This window comes from Pipra filicauda, unplaced genomic scaffold, assembly GCF_003945595.2.
Source record: "Pipra filicauda isolate LSUMZ 115617 unplaced genomic scaffold, ASM394559v2 scaffold1_size10287979_pilon, whole genome shotgun sequence".
Taxonomy (NCBI): domain Eukaryota; kingdom Metazoa; phylum Chordata; class Aves; order Passeriformes; family Pipridae; genus Pipra; species Pipra filicauda.
The window spans coordinates 648,564-657,027 of NW_024104310.1; positions in this window are offsets into that span (position 1 = coordinate 648,564).

Here is an 8,464-nt window from a genome sequence, read left to right on the forward strand (position 1 = left end):
CATGCGTGCAGGGCCTCACTACGGATTTCAAAGGAACAGTTATTTCTTTTTTTCTTTCTCAAATGTGAACACCATCACTTAATAGCAATGCCAAGATTTAATTTTCACTCCTTTGAATAGATTTGTATGCATGACTACTTTGTGGGTTTGCTGCTTTTTTTTTTTTCTGAAGGAAAATAGATGAAAATTGCAACCATTGTTTGTATATACTTGTATATGGGTGTACATGTTTGTATATGTACAGATATACCAATACCTGTGAGCCAGCAGAAAGTTGGAAGTCAGTGATTGTGCTTTACAGCTGTGGGCTGGGGTTTTTGTAATTAATAAGTTTGGGACACACTGTACTCTGGGCAAGGGAGGAAAAGAATCCTTTTGCTAATGTCTTGTTAATGGATTGCTCACAGGTGAAAAAACAAGGACTTATAAAATGAAGGGATTGAAATTTTTCAGTATTTTTTTTCCCTACCATGTGTTTCTCAGAGTTTGAGATGCCTGGGTAAACACACACACACACACACACACACACACACACACACACACAAATTCCTGTGATATTTGACTCATATAACCAGGACTCTGTTCCAGTCCAGTCCAATGTAGTCACAGTTTTTCCTGATAACTACTGTACAAGCTGTGTGCCTGGTACTCTAATGGGGAAACTGTCCAAACTGGGAATAGATGACTGCCAGTCAAATGAAGATAATTAATGTCACAGAGAATGAGGCAGAGATTAACAAAGAAGTCAGCCAGTTGGATCCCATCCTAGTGTTTACTAATGACAAAGGCTTTGCTGCATCTTGGACATTTTATTTTATTTTATTTTTTCCCACCAGAACAACCCAATTCTCCAGGTTGTTGTTCCTGTCTGCTAAGATAGGTTTGCACAATTACTTCATGCTGATTAGGGCTGTGTGCTCCCCTGTCTTCCTGATTTATTTGGACAGATCCTTCAACATTTATATCATCAGTAGGGATTTTCACATTCTGGTTTAGAATGGCTTCTTTTGTACTAGTGTTCCTTCTTTAAAAGTGTGATAGGACACCAGAAAACTATGTGCTCCAAGGGAAACAGAATAAAATACTTGTACTTTTTTTTATTATTTTTTCTGTTTTGACATTCAACATCTTCTTGCTTCCAGACTTGGGCTCATGTTCAGCTCAAGAAAACATTGACAGTTAGAAAGGAGGTTAAAGCATGTGCTTAATATTAGGTATATCTTTAATTCCTTTGAGAATTCAAAATTGAAAATGTGTTTAAGTATCTTCCTGGTTAAGATACTAATACTCTCTTTTCATTTTGATTTCTGCAGCCAAACTTTGCCTGTACCCAAGGCATCATTTGTACTCATTTCCATACTACTCTTTAAATATTAGTGTTTCTAGATTTACCCAGAGAGGCACAAGCATATGAGAAACAGAGCGGCTCAATTTTTTTTTTTTTTAGATTTCAGTGGATCATATATGTGATAATATGTTAAAGTTATTTTATTATCTATTGATTTATTTTTATTATGGGATAGAGATGAAAAAGGTTTTTAACTTAGTGCAAAAGAAACTTTGTGAATTACATTATTCATCAGAAAATTCCTCACGCTACCAGAAGGAAAATGATCCTATGAAAATTGATATGGTTTTTGTAAGATTACAGCAATTACAGAAAGAGTTCAGTTTTGAGTACTCAAAGGTTAAGATTCATCCTGGAGTCACTGGTAAAAGCCTCAGGAAACTTCTTGTTCAGATTATTTAATCAGAAAATCTATTTTTAAATATGGGTGCATTTGTTTGAAAACATGACTGAAATCTCAGTCTCAGACAGACAGATGCTTTGAGTGGGATTCACCTGACTCATGAAAGATCTAACTGTAGATGTCTAATAACAGTGGGTGAAATAAATTTATTCCCGTAGTCTACTGAACCAGATTTTAAGTATACTAGATTTTTATAATTTCGACAATATTTGCTTAAGAAAAGGAGAATGTAATCCAACCTAAACTCAGGCTCTAAGAAGAATTACAGACACAAAAAAGTGACTTTCCGTGCCATTATTTTTTTTGTTTATGATTTTTACACAATGGTGCTTTTCTATGTTTTTCACTTAGATATTACTTCAGTTTGGGAGTCCTGTTTATATGGCTTCAACCTTGTATATCGAACTAAATATATGGGCTCCCTCTTTACTCAGGAGTACTGAGGGGCAGATCTGAACAGGGATACCCGTCCTGCTGTGCTACACGTTGCATGTCTAACATAGAAAAGATGCTCAACTTCTACCCTGAATGTCAAATAATATAGACTTATGTAAATAATTATCTAAATACTACTAAAAATGTCACAGATAGTAAACCTTATTTTTGAGCAGATTTGGTGATCTTTAGTTCTTTTTTATCACTGTCATCAGTTTGAATCTGGCCTTCCCCATCTATTTTTTAAAGAGCCTGCATATCCCACCAAACACAGTGTGATCATAGTCTTTTGTCTGGCAGCTGCACTAGTGTGATTTATAAATGTTTCACTGGTATACCTGGGTTTCTGGTGAATCTGGAGGTGTGCACACTGTGTAACTAATGGCAGCAGTTTCGCTTCCTCTCAATCTCTGCTGGATGCCAGCCCAGGAGCAAACAGCAACATGTGCCAAGTTTCGGGGACATGTTCAAGAGTTCAGAAATCTCTCATACACCTGTCCATTGTTATTACAATTCACAATCTGCATTTCTTCTTCCAGCTGTCCTCCACCATGCTGACATGTGCTGCTTTGTGTAGCAGACCTCAGTTAGATTTTCAGTTGCTACAGTAGAAGGCACAACAGCGAGAGATTTATTTCAGTTTTGTATGTCTCCACAGTTTATTCTGCTCTAAGAATCTAGGCACTTTGCAACTATGATTACTTGCTCACTGTACTCAGGAAGAGAAAAAGAGTAGATAATTCTGAATCTTTTACTGAGAGTGCCTTTGGACTGGCTGTGCTGGTTAGTAGTGTATTGCTTCTTTTGAAGAAAGAAAGAGGAAAGTGGATTTTGATCCTGCACATGTTTTCAGTGGTCATGAAGGCTATTCTCTTCATTATTCAACCCAAGACAAACTTATACCATTCAGCAGGAGAAGAAGGAAACCAGGGAAATATTAGTGTTGCCTGACTCTAGAGAAGTAGGGTTCTTCTGATTTAAACCAGAACCTCTAATTTAGGAGTCTGTATTTCTCCACTGACTATATAATGGACCCAAGTTCCTATTTGTGGCACTTAGGTGCTTAAAAATAGTTAGAGATCTGCTCTCCACCAAATTATACAATTGACTTACGTCCAGTAACAACAGAGCTCTAACAGAAGCTCTGGCTAGTTAACCCTTTGGTTACAAACGTGATGCTCCACCCGCACTTATACTCCACTGAAATTCCATGGGAGGTATACGTAGGAAGAAGAACAGTGAATTCTCGTTCACAGAAAAAACATCACTGGAAACCAGTGAAGCAACTAGTCTATCTCGGAATTTTTATTGGAGTGCTGGAGTAAAATTACTTTAAGATTTATAGATCAAAATTGGTGGTAGTTCATTATCATTTTATTTGGATTTCTTTCCTTACCTGCTATTTCGAAGCTCTGCATGCACACCTATACATCTTAGTCCATAAGTTTATTTTAGCAGAGTTTGGAAAGTCAGTGTTGTTGCCCAGCACAGACGGGGGACACTAAAAGCAAGTGCAATTTGGAAGAGGAAGGAGAGACACAAGAGTTGTTATCATCCTTTCAGTTTAAAACCTTTGAAATTGTTCACATACGGGGAAAGCATGGAGGTGAATTCTCCAAAACAAGCATTAGGCTGTGAACCAGATAACAGGATTAACCCGGGATTTCAGCTTTGGCTTTCTACCAGGCACAAAAGCTTCAAATCTTAAGAAAGATGGCAAAGAAAGCATGTCCTGCCTCTGTGTCGCAGGACCGAGGGGAGCAGGTTAACAGGCTAGAGCTTTCTCCCAAAGAAGCAACGTCTCAGTGCTGCGAAGATTACTGGATTTTCATGATGAGAGGAGATCTTATAATGATTTCATCTGTGAGGTGAGTATGCTATTTGTGTAGCACAGACAGCAGCATTTCAGTTGGGAATGCTCACACCACTCCAGGAAGGGTCCTCTGCAAGGGTAGAGATGTGGGTGATGGAGAAGCCATCCCAAGGTGTCCAGGTACCCAGGGAAAAGGCAGCACCTGAGCAAAGGTGTTTCATTCTCTGCATCACCACATGCTCCAGGTATACCCTCCTACTAGATATTGTCTATATTTAAGAAAGAGAGGTAATGCTTTTGTAAGCAAAGAACATACTAAAGCATTTCATTCCTCTGTGGAGGGGCGATTTGAACACATTTTTCATCACCGTGAAAACTTTGTGCGTTTTTCTTGTTTGGCTTTGTCTACCTTCCTTTTCCAGCCACCAAAATTTGTCTCTGCCATTTGGAAATTCATACTAGGAGAGAGATAAGAGTGAGTTTGACTTTTAAGTAGTATGACCCAGAGGTGTAATGTTAACTCCTATTTTTACTTTTATTAGTTTTTGCTTGATCAAGAGAAAAATATGCACACTGAAAACAACTCAGAAAAGCGTTTTGTCCATAGTTTACATAGGCATGGATGCCTTCTGCTTCTCAAATTCAAGGCTTCCTTAACATTAGCATCTGGGAAAACAGTCACTCTTACATCTACCTAAAGCAGACTTGTTGTTGCCTGTCACTCAGCACCGTATATTCTTTATTACATTAACATATCAAAAGTAAGTAGTCTTCCTCATTTGTGTTAGGTGTCTCAGATCCATGAAACTCTTTCTTCCTAATTGCTCATTAGTGATGTGCTGGTATTTTTTTTTTTATTTTAATTTGGTAATAACTACAACAAGCATCAAAATAAGCTGCTAATGACATAAACATTTAATAACACAAACATTTTCCATTTCTATGCACATGGTAAGTGGGCTGTGCAATATAACACTGATTAACTGCTGGTGGACCATGAAGAAAACTAACAAAGAACCTCTAGTCACTCTAAACCCTACTTAGAAAACTTAAATGAGAATACTCTGTTGGACTCTTTGTATAAGAAAGATTTTTAGTAGAGTGAAGCAGTATAACTACCTTAACACATTGTGAAATACCATAAATTTCATAATGTATATTTATGTGTCCTCTGAGGCTGATATGGGAAAGGAGAGGAAGACTGGTAATATCTGATCAATGCTATCAAAAGGTGTTATCTCTGCAAAAGGCATGTGTTTCAAGTACACATGGGGTTGCTTGAGGAGAGCTATATTTGATTCTCTTGCGTAGAACAAAACATAATGCTTCATGCTGCTAAGACACTGAAAGTGCTTTTTTGTGTATGTGTGTGTGTAGGAGAAAGTATCTGTGATTTTAAGTGCTTTTTAATTAGCAGACTGGGCTAAAAAGGAAAAAAAAACTGGAGGAAATCAGACCATTTTACTTGATACAAAGCGTTTTCTCTCTGGTTTACATACTTTAACAGGAAGTTTAACTGAAGTGAATCAAACAAAAAGGAAAACAGGAGCAATGGAGAAAAAACCCCTCACTAAAATAAAAAACAATTTGGTTTTCATCAAAGAAAAATCAATTCAGATTTGTTTTTTTTCTTTTTTCCCCCTCCTTTTCTCATTTTTGTGAGAAAGCCAGGTGAATTAAAGTGCTATAGTTCAGATCAAACCAAAACAACATTTTGTTCCAATTTCCATCTTGGTCATGTGTCAGAAGCTGTTCATCACTTATAGTGCATAGTAATTCTTCCACACCTGTGTAGCACACTGGGATCCAGGATTTCTCTCATCAGCCCTGGAGAGCTTGGCTGCCCCATGCAGCAGTTTGTGGGAACGGGCTCCCCAGCTGCCTTGGCAGCAGGATGGGTGGGTAGTGTGGGTTTAAGATAAGGAGCTCTTCTAAGCAGCAGGTTACCATCAGCATGGTGTTTTACTATTTTTTCAGATTTCTCAGCTGCAGTTAGGGCTTGTCTTCCCCTCTTGCCTCAGACCAGCAGCACCTCCTGGGGGGGGAAGCACAGGGTCTGTGCCAGGGCAGGGCGCAGCAGCTGCCCCAATGCACTACCTCTCTCTCCTGACATCTGTTTGCATTCAAGCTGGATACTGTTCTCTTTTCCTGAAATGCTGTTTACTTGGATGTAGAGACAAGCTGTCTGTGGCCAAACTGAAGGCCATATTTACCTGAGACAGTCTGATTTCTATTCTGTGTACCCCCATGTCATGAGCATGCATTGCCCTGATTCAACACCTGAGAAGAAGGTCTTATACTTCAGTTCACAAAGCATCAAACTAAGGAATGGGGTTTTTCCTGCTCTTCAATTAAAAGCTAATACAATATCTGTGACTTTTTAAAGCAATGATTTGTGTGGTGACTCCTGCTCAAAACAACCAAATATTAAGCATTATCCCTTCCACATCCCTTTCCGTTTGCCACATTCTCTACACATGTAATACATATTTGATATTTATGATGAAGAAATTAAGAACCTGAGAAAGAAAGAATAATAATTAAAAAAAAAGTGGTGGAGCTCAGTGTTAGACATCTGTTTTAATTCTGCAAAGTACCTCAATCCTGGTCCACAAGATTTCTATCATTGCAATTCTGGTACCCTTTTGAAGTGAGACTGATAACTGTATCAAATTCCATGTAACTTCCTTGAGTTTTGTAAACATGTACTAGAGTTAGGTGACCAATTTCATTCTCAGTGATGACCTAGGACAAAATGAAAACATCAAAATATTTAAGTGTGGAAGGACTGTGCATTAATCGTCCACGGCTCTTAGCTGCCCCTAGAGATACCTGATATTTGATACAATAAAGATTCAAGGATCCCAATAAGGAGCATTACAAATGGAGACTGTGGAAGAAAGACTATCTGGATTCAAATAGATAAAATGTTCCATTACAAATTACAATACACATCTGCTACAATAATTTGTGTCAATCAAATCGTCCTAAAGAAAACAGTCAATATCAAATAAGATTCTGTAGTCAATGGGCCATAGTAATTTCTGGTGTTGTTCCACTGAGGTTAATAGAGTTGGAAGGGGAATAAATAAATAAAACATAATAGGGAAAGAGTATGTCATCTGGAAAATAAATGGAGGAAATAGAGGGAAAATGCTAATCTAGCACATCCAGGGTTTCAATTTCTCCTCTGCTATCTGCACTATCTAATGAGCAGCTGCATGAAGTTATCACTGGTTTTCAGGAAAACAGAATCCTATTTCAGAGCAGCGCACAGGTCTGAGCATTACTAGAGCTCTAAAAGGCTCTCTTCCAGTTCATTAATTTCCCTTGATCTTACTGTCCATTCCTGACTTAATAGATTCCTCTTTCCTTCTGTAAAAGGAATGGTGACCCAGGGAAATATTTCTCTTTAATGCACCCTGTGGCTTAGTTTTTTCAGGCATTTCCTGTTCTCCCAAGGAAAATATTTCCCATAGACCTTATACTCATACTACAGTAACATATTCCCTTATGAACTCTGAATCATCATCCTTTAAGCATACATTTTCTGATCTCTTTGTTCTGCTTTCCCATAGACTGATGAAGAGCCTGTAACTCCAAAGTTTACCTTCTTTTATTTTTTTAAAGTTTTTCTATAGATTCAGCCAAAATTGAATAGATTTCCTTATATTTTATTCTCTGACATCCTATCCGATCTAGTTATTTCTTTTTTATCCTGTGACATTGTTCTTTTAAATAAAAACAGAACTGATAACATTTGTATAACTATATATATGCATACATACAAAATTCAGACTTTATATGTTTAATTAGTCCATATTTTTGTCTGGTTTATTATTCTCTATTTCTGTATAATTATTGTTATATAGTTATGTATATACAAATATGCATACATAGTCAAGTAAAATAGGGATAAGAACAAAGTATTCTCCAAAGAAGGGTACTCAGGTCTTATGATTTGGAGATTACTCAAAGTAGAATATATAAATTATCACATTTGACTAAATTACAAAATTTAATAAAGCAACAAGTGATGTTGCTGTAATGTTTGATAAAATTAACAAGGAAATTTCAGCTCTGGAAGAATTCTACAAAAACGTCCAGCCCCTGGATGCGAAATTCCAAAAATGACTTTTGATTTCAGAGGTATTCAGTTCTAACAGAATGTTTCTAAAGCCTGAGAGAAAAGGGAGATGTGAGGGATGTACTGCAAATCTGACACTGTGAAGGCTGTTCACCCCAGATGCTGCAGAGGCATGAAAGGCAGCATCTACAGCTCAGCTGCTCCTCTGGTGACTCTTGTAAACAATACAGAGGAATATGCATTTCTCTTTTAGGGAGCAATCCATCTGACCTAGCGTAACAACCTACCTTATGGTGAGATCAATTTAGTCTTAATTCTTATTGACTATATTTTGTAGGTCTCTGTTGGCTTTAAAGAAATCCACGTTGACCAGCTCAG